Source organism: Bombina bombina, chromosome 8 (genome assembly GCF_027579735.1).
Source record: "Bombina bombina isolate aBomBom1 chromosome 8, aBomBom1.pri, whole genome shotgun sequence".
NCBI classification, from domain to species: domain Eukaryota; kingdom Metazoa; phylum Chordata; class Amphibia; order Anura; family Bombinatoridae; genus Bombina; species Bombina bombina.
Window position 1 is genome coordinate 291,419,042 of NC_069506.1, and position 16,536 is coordinate 291,435,577.

The window sequence follows — 16,536 nt, forward strand, 5'->3', positions numbered from 1 at the left end:
TCATTTTGAATATTTTTCGAATTCGAATATTGCATAATTCAAATATTACATTTAAAAAAAGCATTAGAAATACTATTACAAATATAAATACAAATTTTTCTAAATTAATATTTTCGAATGTAATCGTAAAATTAGAAACAGAACATTCGAAAATCAATTCGAACGAACGTGTTAAAATTTGTTTAATTTTTCGAATGTTGCGAAACATTCGCCCATCCCTAACACACACTACATATCATACACTTACACATGCAGATACACACACATACTAAATAGCATACACTTATACATGCAGATACATACAAACAGACTACATAGCATACACTTGTACAGGCAGATACACACACACTACACAGCATACACTATACATGCAGATACACACACACACTACATAGCATACACTTATACATGCATATACACACACACACACTACATAGCTTACATTTATACATGCAGACACACACACACACTACATAGCATACACTTATACATGCAGATACACACACATACTAAATAGCATACACTTATACATGCAGATACATACACACACACTACATAGCATACACTTGTACAGGCAGATACACACACACTACACAGCATACACTATACATGCAGATACACACACACATTACATAGCATACACTTATACATGCAGATACACATACTACATAGCTTACATTTATACATGCAGACACACACACACACTACATAGCATACACTTATACATGCAGATACACACACACACACTTATACATACAGATACACACACACACTACATAGCTTACACTTATACATACAGATACAGACACACACTACATAGCTTACACTTATACATGGAGATACACACACACACTACATAGCATACACTTATACATGCAGATACACACACACACTACATAGCTTACACTTATACATGCAGATACACACACACTACATAGCATACACTTATACATGCAGATACACACACACACTACATAGCATACACGTATACATGCAGATACACATACACACTACATAGCTTACACTTATACATGCAGATACACACACACACTACATAGCTTACACTTATACATGGAGATACACACACACACTACATAGCATACACTTATACATGCAGATACACATACACACTACATAGCTTACACTTATACATGCAGATACACACACACTACATAGCATACACTTATACATGCAGATACACACACACACTACACAGCATACACTTATACATGCAGATACACACACACACTACATAGCATACACTTATACATGCAGATACACACACACTACATAGCATACACTTATACATGTAGATACAGATACACACACTACATAGCATACACTTATACATGCAGATACACACACTAGGGATGGGCGAATGTGTAATTTTCTGAATTAGAATGTTAGAACAAATGTAATTACCGAAATTCGAATTATAAATCCGAATGTTGATAAGAACGAATATTCTTTAAAAGTCTATAATCGAATGCTATTTACATTTTTCGAATGTCACTTTCAAATTAGAAAGTTTATAATTAGATCGAATGTCCACATTCGAAATTTCGAATTTTACATTCTATTTAACAAATACTATTCAGAAGTTCAATAGTTGTGGTAGGGAGGGAATCTAGTAAATTGATACATAATAGATACAAATATATCATTTTGAATATTTTTCGAATTCGAATATTGCATAATTCAAATATTACATTTAAAAAAAAGCATTAGAAATACTATTACAAATATAAATACAAATTTTTCTAAATTAATATTTTCGAATGTAATCGTAAAATTAGAAACCGAACATTCGAAAATCAATTCGAACGAACGTGTTAAAATTCGTTTCATTTTTCGAATGTTGCGAAACATTCGCCCATCCCTAACACACACTACATATCATACACTTACACATGCAGATACACACACATACTAAATAGCATACACTTATACATGCAGATACATACAAACAGACTACATAGCATACACTTGTACAGGCAGATACACACACACTACACAGCATACACTATACATGCAGATACACACACACACTACATAGCATACACTTATACATGCATATACACACACACACACTACATAGCTTACATTTATACATGCACACACACACACACTACATAGCATAAACTTATACATACAGATACACACACACACTACATAGCATACACTTATACATGCAGATACACACGCACACTACATAGCATACACTTATACATGCAGATACACACACACACTACATAGCATACACTTATACATGCAGATACACACACATACTAAATAGCATACACTTATACATGCAGATACATACACACACACTACATAGCATACACTTGTACAGGCAGATACACACACACTACACAGCATACACTATACATGCAGATACACACACACATTACATAGCATACACTTATACATGCAGATACACATACTACATAGCTTACATTTATACATGCAGACACACACACACACTACATAGCATACACTTATACATACAGATACACACACACACTACATAGCTTACACTTATACATACAGATACAGACACACACTACATAGCTTACACTTATACATGGAGATACACACACACACTACATAGCATACACTTATACATGCAGATACACATACACACTACATAGCTTACACTTATACATGCAGATACACACACACTACATAGCATACACTTATACATGCAGATACACACACACACTACATAGCATACACGTATACATGCAGATACACATACACACTACATAGCTTACACTTATACATGCAGATACACACACACACTACATAGCTTACACTTATACATGGAGATACACACACACACTACATAGCATACACTTATACATGCAGATACACATACACACTACATAGCTTACACTTATACATGCAGATACACACACACTACATAGTATACACTTACACATGCAGATACACACACTACATAGAATACACTTATACATGCAGATACACACACACTACATAGTATACACTTACACATGCAGATACACACACACTACATTGCATACACGTACACATGCAGACACACACTACATATCATACACTTATACAGTCAAATACACACACACTACATAGCATACACTTATACATGCAGATACACACACACACTACATAGCATACACTTACACATGCAGATACACACCCACTGCATAGTATACACTTACACATGCAGATACACACACACCACATAGCATACACTTACACATGCAGATACACACACTACATACCATACACTTATACAGGCAGATACACACACACTACACAGCATACACTTATACATGCCGATACACACACACACTACATAGCATACACTTATACATGCAGATACACACACACACTACATAGCATACACTTATACATGTAGATACAGATACACACACTACATAGCATACACTTATACATGCAGATACACACACACACACTAGGGATGGGCGAATGTGTAATTTTCTGAATTAGAATGTTAGAACAAATGTAATTACCGAAATTCGAATTATAAATCCGAATGTTGATAAGAACGAATATTCTTAAAAAGTCTATAATCGAATGCTATTTACATTTTTCGAATGTCACTTTCAAATTAGAAAGTTTATAATTAGATCGAATGTCCACATTCGAAATTTCGAATTTTACATTCTATTTAACAAATACTATTCAGAAGTTCAATAGTTCATGTGGTAGGGAGGGAATCTAGTAAATTGATACATAATAGATACAAATATATCATTTTGAATATTTTTCGAATTCGAATATTGCATAATTCAAATATTACATTTGAAAAAAGCATTAGAAATACTATTACAAATATAAATACAAATTTTTCTAAATTAATATTTTCGAATGTAATCGTAAAATTAGAAACCGAACATTCGAAAATCAATTCGAACGAACGTGTTAAAATTCGTTTAATTTTTCGAATGTTGCGAAACATTCGCCCATCCCTAACACACACTACATATCATACACTTACACATGCAGATACACACACATACTAAATAGCATACACTTATACATGCAGATACATACAAACAGACTACATAGCATACACTTGTACAGGCAGATACACACACACTACACAGCATACACTATACATGCAGATACAAACACACACTACATAGCATACACTTATACATGCATATACACACACACACACTACATAGCTTACATTTATACATGCAGACACACACACACACTACATAGCATACACTTATACATGCAGATACACACACATACTACATAGCATACACTTATACATGCAGATACATACACACACACTACATAGCATACACTTGTACAGGCAGATACACACACACTACACAGCATACACTATACATGCAGATACACACACACATTACATAGCATACACTTATACATGCAGATACACATACTACATAGCTTACATTTATACATGCAGACACACACACACACTACATAGCATACACTTATACATGCAGATACACACACACACACTTATACATACAGATACACACACACACTACATAGCTTACACTTATACATACAGATACAGACACACACTACATAGCTTACACTTATACATGGAGATACACACACACACTACATAGCATACACTTATACATGCAGATACACATACACACTACATAGCTTACACTTATACATGCAGATACACACACACTACATAGCATACACTTATACATGCAGATACACACACACACTACATAGCATACACGTATACATGCAGATACACATACACACTACATAGCTTACACTTATACATGCAGATACACACACACACTACATAGCTTACACTTATACATGGAGATACACACACACACTACATAGCATACACTTATACATGCAGATACACATACACACTACATAGCTTACACTTATACATGCAGATACACACACACTACATAGCATACACTTATACATGCAGATACACACACACACTACACAGCATACACTTATACATGCAGATACACACACACACTACATAGCATACACTTATACATGCAGATACACACACACTACATAGCATACACTTATACATGTAGATACAGATACACACACTACATAGCATACACTTATACATGCAGATACACACACTAGGGATGGGCGAATGTGTAATTTTCTGAATTAGAATGTTAGAACAAATGTAATTACCGAAATTCGAATTATAAATCCGAATGTTGATAAGAACGAATATTCTTTAAAAGTCTATAATCGAATGCTATTTACATTTTTCGAATGTCACTTTCAAATTAGAAAGTTTATAATTAGATCGAATGTCCACATTCGAAATTTCGAATTTTACATTCTATTTAACAAATACTATTCAGAAGTTCAATAGTTCATGTGGTAGGGAGGGAATCTAGTAAATTGATACATAATAGATACAAATATATCATTTTGAATATTTTTCGAATTCGAATATTGCATAATTCAAATATTACATTTAAAAAAAAGCATTAGAAATACTATTACAAATATAAATACAAATTTTTCTAAATTAATATTTTCGAATGTAATCGTAAAATTAGAAACCGAACATTCGAAAATCAATTCGAACGAACGTGTTAAAATTCGTTTCATTTTTCGAATGTTGCGAAACATTCGCCCATCCCTAACACACACTACATATCATACACTTACACATGCAGATACACACACATACTAAATAGCATACACTTATACATGCAGATACATACAAACAGACTACATAGCATACACTTGTACAGGCAGATACACACACACTACACAGCATACACTATACATGCAGATACACACACACACTACATAGCATACACTTATACATGCATATACACACACACACACTACATAGCTTACATTTATACATGCAGACACACACACACTACATAGCATAAACTTATACATACAGATACACACACACACTACATAGCATACACTTATACATGCAGATACACACGCACACTACATAGCATACACTTATACATGCAGATACACACACACACTACATAGCATACACTTATACATGCAGATACACACACATACTAAATAGCATACACTTATACATGCAGATACATACACACACACTACATAGCATACACTTGTACAGGCAGATACACACACACTACACAGCATACACTATACATGCAGATACACACACACATTACATAGCATACACTTATACATGCAGATACACATACTACATAGCTTACATTTATACATGCAGACACACACACACACTACATAGCATACACTTATACATGCAGATACACACACACACACTTATACATACAGATACACACACACACTACATAGCTTACACTTATACATACAGATACAGACACACACTACATAGCTTACACTTATACATGGAGATACACACACACACTACATAGCATACACTTATACATGCAGATACACATACACACTACATAGCTTACACTTATACATGCAGACACACACACACTACATAGCATAAACTTATACATGCAGATACACACACACACTACATAGCATACACGTATACATGCAGATACACATACACACTACATAGCTTACACTTATACATGCAGATACACACACACTACATAGCTTACACTTATACATGGAGATACACACACACACTACATAGCATACACTTATACATGCAGATACACATACACACTACATAGCTTACACTTATACATGCAGATACACACACACTACATAGTATACACTTACACATGCAGATACACACACTACATAGAATACACTTATACATGCAGATACACACACACTACATAGTATACACTTACACATGCAGATACACACACACTACATTGCATACACGTACACATGCAGACACACACTACATATCATACACTTATACAGTCAAATACACACACACTACATAGCATACACTTATACATGCAGATACACACACACACTACATAGCATACACTTACACATGCAGATACACACCCACTGCATAGTATACACTTACACATGCAGATACACACACACCACATAGCATACACTTACACATGCAGATACACACACTACATACCATACACTTATACAGGCAGATACACACACACTACACAGCATACACTTATACATGCAGATACACACACACTACATAGCATACACTTATACATGCAGATACACACACACTACATAGCATACACTTATACATGTAGATACAGATACACACACTACATAGCATACACTTATACATGCAGATACACACACACACACTAGGGATGGGCGAATGTGTAATTTTCTGAATTAGAATGTTAGAACAAATGTAATTACCGAAATTCGAATTATAAATCCGAATGTTGATAAGAACGAATATTCTTAAAAAGTCTATAATCGAATGCTATTTACATTTTTCGAATGTCACTTTCAAATTAGAAAGTTTATAATTAGATCGAATGTCCACATTCGAAATTTCGAATTTTACATTCTATTTAACAAATACTATTCAGAAGTTCAATAGTTCATGTGGTAGGGAGGGAATCTAGTAAATTGATACATAATAGATACAAATATATCATTTTGAATATTTTTCGAATTCGAATATTGCATAATTCAAATATTACATTTAAAAAAAGCATTAGAAATACTATTACAAATATAAATACAAATTTTTCTAAATTAATATTTTCGAATGTAATCGTAAAATTAGAAACCGAACATTCGAAAATCAATTCGAACGAACGTGTTAAAATTCGTTTAATTTTTCGAATGTTGCGAAACATTCGCCCATCCCTAACACACACTACATATCATACACTTACACATGCAGATACACACACATACTAAATAGCATACACTTATACATGCAGATACATACAAACAGACTACATAGCATACACTTGTACAGGCAGATACACACACACTACACAGCATACACTATACATGCAGATACACACACACACTACATAGCATACACTTATACATGCATATACACACACACACACTACATAGCTTACATTTATACATGCAGACACACACACACACTACATAGCATACACTTATACATGCAGATACACACACATACTAAATAGCATACACTTATACATGCAGATACATACACACACACTACATAGCATACACTTGTACAGGCAGATACACACACACTACACAGCATACACTATACATGCAGATACACACACACATTACATAGCATACACTTATACATGCAGATACACATACTACATAGCTTACATTTATACATGCAGACACACACACACACTACATAGCATACACTTATACATGCAGATACACACACACACACTTATACATACAGATACACACACACACTACATAGCTTACACTTATACATGGAGATACACACACACACTACATAGCATACACTTATACATGCAGATACACATACACACTACACTACATAGCTTACACTTATACATGCAGATACACACAAACTACATAGCATACACTTATACATGCAGATACACACACACACTACATAGCATACACGTATACATGCAGATACACATACACACTACATAGCTTACACTTATACATGCAGATACACACACACACTACATAGCTTACACTTATACATGGAGATACACACACACACTACATAGCATACACTTATACATGCAGATACACATACACACTACATAGCTTACACTTATACATGCAGATACACACACACTACATAGCATACACTTATACATGCAGATACACACACACACTACACAGCATACACTTATACATGCAGATACACACACACACTACATAGCATACACTTATACATGCAGATACACACACACTACATAGCATACACTTATACATGTAGATACAGATACACACACTACATAGCATACACTTATACATGCAGATACACACACTAGGGATGGGCGAATGTGTAATTTTCTGAATTAGAATGTTAGAACAAATGTAATTACCGAAATTCGAATTATAAATCCGAATGTTGATAAGAACGAATATTCTTTAAAAGTCTATAATCGAATGCTATTTACATTTTTCGAATGTCACTTTCAAATTAGAAAGTTTATAATTAGATCGAATGTCCACATTCGAAATTTCGAATTTTACATTCTATTTAACAAATACTATTCAGAAGTTCAATAGTTCATGTGGTAGGGAGGGAATCTAGTAAATTGATACATAATAGATACAAATATATCATTTTGAATATTTTTCGAATTCGAATATTGCATAATTCAAATATTACATTTAAAAAAAAGCATTAGAAATACTATTACAAATATAAATACAAATTTTTCTAAATTAATATTTTTGAATGTAATCGTAAAATTAGAAACCGAACATTCGAAAATCAATTCGAACGAACGTGTTAAAATTCGTTTCATTTTTCGAATGTTGCGAAACATTCGCCCATCCCTAACACACACTACATATCATACACTTACACATGCAGATACACACACATACTAAATAGCATACACTTATACATGCAGATACATACAAACAGACTACATAGCATACACTTGTACAGGCAGATACACACACACTACACAGCATACACTATACATGCAGATACACACACACACTACATAGCATACACTTATACATGCATATACACACACACACTACATAGCTTACATTTATACATGCAGACACACACACACACTACATAGCATACACTTATACATGCAGATACACACACATACTAAATAGCATACACTTATACATGCAGATACATACACACACACTACATAGCATACACTTGTACAGGCAGATACACACACACTACACAGCATACACTTTACATGCAGATACACACACACATTACATAGCATACACTTATACATGCAGATACACATACTACATAGCTTACATTTATACATGCAGACACACACACACACTACATAGCATACACTTATACATGCAGATACACACACACACACTTATACATACAGATACACACACACACTACATAGCTTACACTTATACATACAGATACAGACACACACTACATAGCTTACACTTATACATGGAGATACACACACACACTACATAGCATACACTTATACATGCAGATACACATACACACTGCATAGCTTACACTTATACATGCAGATACACACACACTACATAGCATACACTTATACATGCAGATACACACACACACTACATAGCATACACGTATACATGCAGATACACATACACACTACATAGCTTACACTTATACATGCAGATACACACACACACTACATAGCTTACACTTATACATGGAGATACACACACACACTACATAGCATACACTTATACATGCAGATACACATACACACTACATAGCTTACACTTATACATGCAGATACACACACACTACATAGCATACACTTATACATGCAGATACACACACACACTACATAGCATACACGTATACATGCAGATACACATACACACTACATAGCTTACACTTATACATGCAGATACACACACACACTACATAGCTTACACTTATACATGCAGATACACACACGCACTACATAGAATACACTTATACATGCCGATACACACACTACATAGCATACATTCATACATGCAGATACACAAAGACACTTATAGATACAGATAGACACACACACTACATCATATATGGGTATCTGTAACTCATTGTATGGGGTCCTGGGGTTGGCAAGCACATTAGCTGGCAGTCTGAGGCTGCCCCTGTTCGATACCCTGGTGTTAGCACTGCTCATTGTATAAAACTGAAAGCATGCTAATATTATCACCAGGGGTTAGACATCATCACTAACAGAGGTTAGAGGTCACCATTACCTGAGGTAAGAGGGTATACAACCTTCTTACTCCTGCTTAACCCACACACCATTACTTTTCCACAAGGAATATAACAGGTTTCTAACCCTAGTAGAGAAAAGCCAGCTGCAGACCCCTAAATTCAGGACTGTCCCGCAAAAATTGGGACAGTTGGGGGGTATGTATCTTATAAACATCTTGTAAACATTTGATCAGAAATGTATCTTAGTCCTATTGTGGTCCCAGACATCAGTTGTCTAACGTAAAAAAAATATAAAAATCTCAACAAACTATTGGTTCGATTCACAAGTGGTTCAAAATGCCATAACAAGAGAAATTTGTATTTTCTTTCATATAAAGTACAATAGTTTAAAACGTGTGGCAGAGTTTTGTTTATTTGTTTTTTAATTTTCAGTATTACTGCCCTAAATAAAACATTTTTTTGGGGGGGTTTGCATGTGGAGTTGCAATGTTGTACAGTGTCACGAATATCTCAGGATTTAGCTAAGGGGTTAATTCTGTTTAGTTTGTGAACTAAAAACAGTTGTTTGTTTTTTAAAAATAGCTGTGTACTGGGTTTGTTTGTGTTTTCTTTGATGTGCCAGAACCTCTCATAAATAGTTTCTAAAACCCTTCCTCCAAATGTTATTGTGTATACATTGAGTCAATCTGTCAGCTCCAGAGATACAACAGTGATTCTCCCCATATCCTGATGAGGTCAATTAAAGGAAGGGGAAAATTAGGCTTTTTTGCACCATCAAAGGTTTGCCTTGACTTGAGCAATTGAACTTACATGCTTTGGCCACAATATGGCAATAAAAACCTAAAGCCAAATTACAAGCGACACGCTAAGGGACTTTTTTCCATCTCTCGCTAACTGCACTCAAAATAAATTTTTAACGCAGTGGGTTAGTGAGCCTATTACAAGCTGAAAATAAAAAGCACTAAAGTGAAACCCAATGCACGCCAACTTCAGGACTTCTTCTGCTCCCCATAGACTTCAATGGAGCTCGCTGTTAAAAAAAAAAACCTAACCCTTATCGCTCATGTAATAACCTGACACACATTAGACCAACTGCGCTAAACCCAAATTCTCATGGAAGAACATTTTCTTTTTATTTTAAAATATATATATATATATATATTATTTTTGTTATTATTTTTTAATGTACCTATATATCTATATGAATATATACAGATTTGTATATAAATATATATTTAAAAATAAAAAGAACATTTTCTTCTAAGTGAAGAACATTGGAATGTAAACTATTTACAGTAAAACATTTTTAAAATTTAAAATTTGATTAAAAATTATTTTCATATTTAAATGTACTTAAGTGGAACGGATTCTAAAGTATATATATATATATATATATATATATATATATATATATATATATATATATATATATATATATATATATGTGTGTGTGTGTATATATATATATATATATATATATATATATATATATATACAGTGGATATAAAAAGTCTACACACTCCTGTTAAAATGTCAGGTTTCTGTGATGTAAAAAAATGAGACAAAGATAAATAATTTCAGAACTTTTTCCACCTTTAATGTGACCTATAAACTGTACAACTCAATTGAAAAACAAACTGAAATCTTTTAGGTGGAGGGAAGAAAACAAAAAAAAAACTAAAATAATATGGTTGCATAAGTGTGAACACCTTCTTATAACTGGGGATGTAGCTGTGTTCAGAATTAAGCAATCACATTCAAAATCATGTTAAATAGGAGTCAGCATACACCTGTCATCATTTAAAGTGCCTCTGATTAGCCCCAAATAAAGTTCAGCTGCTCTTGTTGGTCTTTCCTGAAATTTTCTTAGTCGCATTCCACAGCAAAAGCCATGGTCCACAGAGAGCTTCCAAAGCATCAGAGGGATCTCATTGTTAAAAGGTATCAGTCAGGAGAAGGGTACAAAAGAATTTCCAAGGCATTAGATAAACCATGGAACACAGTGAAGACAGTCATCATCAAGTGAAGAAAATATGGTGCAACAGTGACATTACCAAGAACTGGACGTCCCTCCAAAATTGATGAAAAGACGAGAAGAAAAATGGTCTGGGAGGCTACCAAGAGGCCTACAGCAACATTAAATGAGCTGCAGGAATATCTGGCAAGTACTGGCTGTGTGGTGCATGTGACAACAATCTCCTGTATTCTTTATATGTCTGGGCTATGGGGTAGAGTGGCAAGACGAAAGCCTTTTCTTACGAAGAAAAACATCCAAGCCAGGCTACATTTTGCAAAAACACATCTGAAGTCTCCCAAAAGCATGTGGGAAAAGGTATTATGGTCTGATGAAACCAAGGTTGAACTTTTTGGTCATAATTCCAAAAGATATGTTTGGCGCAAAAACAAAACTGCACATCACCAAAAGAACCCCATACCCACAGTGAAGCATGGTGGTGGCAGCATCATGCTTTGGGGCTGTTTTTCTTCACCTGGAACTGGGGCCTTAGTTAAGCTAGAGGGAATTATGAACAGTTCCAAATACCAGTCAATATTGGCACAAAACCTTCATGCTTCTGCTAGAATGCTGAACATGAAGAGGAACTTCATCTTTCAGCATGACAAAGACCCAAAGCATACATCCAAATCAACAAAGGAATAGCTTCACCAGAAGAAGATTAAAGTTTTGGAATGGCCCAGCCAGAGCCCAGACCTGAATCCTATTGAAAATCTGTGGGGTGATCTGAAGAGGGTTGTGCACAGGAGATGCCCTCGCAATCTGACAGACTTGGAGTGTTTTTACAAAGAAGAGTGGGCAAATCTTGCCAAGTCAAAATGTGCCATGCTGATAGACTCATACCCACAAAGACTGAGTGCTGTAATAAAATCAAAACATATATACACATATAAACACATATATACACATGTATATACAAATATATACACATAGTTATATATAAATGGTTTATATATATATATATATATATATATATATATGTGCAAACAAGTAGAATGTCACAGATCAGAACTCTGATCTGAAAACAAGCAGCACTAGTATGTATGCGCCAGTAAAAGAGAAGAGTAAGCAGCTGTTAAAATACACATAGAATAAATGTGAGAAAAACTCTCATCTATATATATGTTAAAAATGTGGACAAAGGGGAAAACAGTGCATAACAATTCTATACTAAGATATATAAAAACAAATAAAAACATACAGACAAAAAAAACATGTATAGAAAAAAATGCAAATAGAAATATGTGGTGATAAGTCCAATAAATAACTTAGGGGTCTATTTACCAAATGTCTGTCGGACCTGATCCGACAGTGCGGATCAGGTCCGACAGACCTCGCTGAATGTGGAGAGCAATACGCTCTCGGTATTCAGCATTGCACCAGCATCTCACAAGAGCTGCTGGTGCAACGCCGCCCCCTGCAGACTTGCGGCCAATCAGAGCAGTTCAGAGCAGGCGGACCGGGTTATGGAGCAGTGGTCTTTGTGACCGCTGCTTCATAACTGCTGTTTCTGGCGAGCCTGCAGGCTCGCCAGAAACACGGACCCTCAAGCTCCATTCAGAGCTTGATAGATAGGCCCCTTATTGTAATGATGGTCCCCTTACCAGAAGTTACCTCAATCTGATGAGGTAAGTTGCCGCAACTGCAAGGGGTAGTAGAATTCCAAAGTATGAGTGCTTTGTATGAAGAGAGGGATCTATGGCGGTTAGTCCTCTTGGAGTATGTAGATACAAGAGTTTTATCCTCTGTTAGTCTCCTCTCCTCTCAGAGCTCAATCTGCACATCATCCCATTGATCTAACCGGACAGATTTTAATCAGCTGATCTCAGGTATATTCCGATGTATGCCAGAGCAGTTTAGACAAATGAAAACACCCAATGTATATGAAGCCCAATAGGGATCAGCAGCACCACAGTCTGAGTATATGTTGTTACCAGGCTTGTGTAGCAGCTCCTGCAGTGCAACATTGTAGCCCTTTCCATATACATATATCTTTTAACACATAAAAAAATGGATTAATAAACAGTATATTTATATATATATATATATATATATATATATATATATATATATATATTTTAATCAGAAAGTGTATATATGAGTGTAATAGTTTGTTTTAATGTATTTATGTTATGTTTGATGCAAGTTTTTTTTAACCCTTGCACCACTTGTGATCTCAACTCAAATTTTTGGGGATTGCGCAGAGGTATATATATATATATATATATATATATACATATACACTAATTCTCTGATGAAGAAGGCTAAGATAAGCTGTAAAACGCCTTCAAAACGCGTTAGGAGTAATCCGATGAGGTTTTATACACCACCTGGGCTATCACTGAACCCTCACATATATTTGTGTGTGTTTTGTCTTTTCCCCATACCTATCCGTTGGAGCTGAGTGATGTGGGGACAGAGAGGAGAGTGGATCTGCGCCAGGGAGCGTTCAGATAGCGGATCACTATCCAGCTAGGGAGCTCACAGTTTAACTATTCATGCAACACTTACCTCATTTGATTGAGGTTTCTTTTTGTAAGTAGGAATTTTACCTATTATCACTGGTTTTGAGCACTCCAACTGGTCTTGATATTGGAACAAAGTTTCTTTCCTGCACCTGGGAACCTTGGGATTGATTACTTTGTCTCTTATTCAATTATCTGAGGGGAATTTTATATCATATTCTGCATTTATTTTCCTCCTTGAACTGACATTTATGACAGCACTATATTTGCACTTTATATACTTGGACTGTCGATCAATTATAGCTTTATAAGAGTGGATTTATTCACTAGAATCCCCACTTGATTTTATTGCATGTTATTCTATGACATTCTTATATAATATAATATAGAAGTGTTTTACATTTTAGTGATTATTATTGCATATTATATAAAGTGTTCACAGACGTGTATTATAGTCTGGTATATTCTTTGTTGGTTGAATCATATACTTTTAAATTATTATTTTTTTAAACATTTTGTAATTTTTTACATTTTTTAACTTTATTTCACTTGTACCATATACTCATTTGATATTCATTCTTCTTGATATATACACATACATTCATACGTATATATTATCCCTCAGTTTTAGACTTTGAAATAATCCTTTCCTGCGCCTACTACCTATCTTTGTATCGATATATATATATATATATATATATATATATATATATATATATATATATATATATATAAATTTAAAAAAGCTGCCAAGTTAATACCTCTCACCTAGATTACAAGTTATGCGTTATGACTCAAATTGTAGCGTTATGGCCCATAACACATCAATTTCCATAACGCAGCCATTACCAGTTTGAAAAAACCTCCATAATGCAACAAAAATCCCCATTTATGCACAAATCCATAACGATTTCTAAGACCAGTAGTTATTGCTATATCACAACCAAAAACCTTCACTAATCACTTCAAAAATATTATACAAAGTACACTTACACTCATACAAACGCTGTACAATAAATTCATTTTTAATAAAATATTTAAAAAAAAATATATACGAGATCTCTGGTATTATAAAAAAAATGCACACAAAGTCATTTTACATTGACTCACATAGACATACATGAACATACACTCATTTAGCTACATCTCCGTACAAATATCATCACATACATACATAATTATCTACAAACAAACAATATACAGCAGATTACGTACACAAAACATTTTTTAAATATGAAATTATCATGATATTAGCGCTCAACAGACGTATTGGAATATTTTTATTTTCTACGTCTCTCCTCCATTGA